Source organism: Seriola lalandi, unplaced genomic scaffold (genome assembly GCF_002814215.2).
Source record: "Seriola lalandi dorsalis isolate HSWRI2012SDOR001 ecotype SW California unplaced genomic scaffold, Sedor1 jcf7180002052166, whole genome shotgun sequence".
Classification (NCBI taxonomy): Eukaryota; Metazoa; Chordata; class Actinopteri; order Carangiformes; family Carangidae; genus Seriola; species Seriola lalandi.
Window position 1 is genome coordinate 6533 of NW_019522719.1, and position 1134 is coordinate 7666.

Consider the following 1134-nt stretch of genomic DNA (forward strand, 5'->3'; position numbering starts at 1 on the left):
GTCAATTTGAGGACAGTGGAACTTTATACTAATTATCTTTAACGTTTATCCATTTTTTAATATCTGATTAGCATCTCTGGTCATCACTCATCTAATCAGTACAGGACAGTAGTGGTTAATTGTAGTGTGTGCATTTCATTCATGTCAGTGAAGGGTACTACTTTTATAAGCTGTTCTCATTAGTAACCAAGTTTGAATTTTTAACGTTTAATGTCCTGAAAAGATGTGGCCTATATTGACCTCATGGATATCGTCTTCTGGATGTCCAATAATTGTGTCTTTAACACGTACTTTTATGACATCTATAAAACATCCAGAAGAGACATCTTTAAAACGTCCGGGAAAGACGTATTAAAAACTTTCATTCTGGCTCCTCTGAGAACGTCTTGTGGATGTTCGGATATCACGTCTTTAACACGTACTTTTATAACATCTATACAACGTCTAGAAAAGACATCTTTACAACGTCCGGGAAAGACATTTTTACAACGTCCGGGAAAGACGTATTAAAAACTTTCATTCTGGCTCCTCTGAGAACGTCTTCTGGATGTTCGGATATCACGTCTTTTTGACGTGTTTTGGACCACTTTTTGCTCAGTGGACCAGACATCTTGTACTTGGCCAGTGGGAGCTGCAGATGTCTGAGGGTAAAATTACTTATCCAACAGATTATCTTTACACTATTAAAAAGATGGTAATTTTGATTAATCTCCAACATCTCAGGACCAATGTCCTCACAGCCTGCCACAATCTTGTATGTACAGTATAAGGCTGAATCTGACTCGTATTGAGCTTCCCTCTCTAGTTTTTCAGACTGCTTACCTGGACTTTTTCTTATCATGTTATGTGTCACATCTATAATCAATCTGATCTGACTTTTGGTTGTGTGGCTCTATAAACATCCACCCAAGACAAAAAAATTCAAATTCATTGTGAATGATCCAGATCTACCACAAAATCTAATGGGTTCTTCCGTGGCCCTTCCCTCATCCCTCAACCAAGTTTGGTGCAAATCAGTTCAACCTTTTGAGTTGTCCTGCTGTCCTCAAACCCATTTAGCATTTTTTCCATCAGTCTGTCCGAAACACAGATGAGCTTGTCCCTCGGGTTCACTGTCCTTTTTCTAAGCTAAAA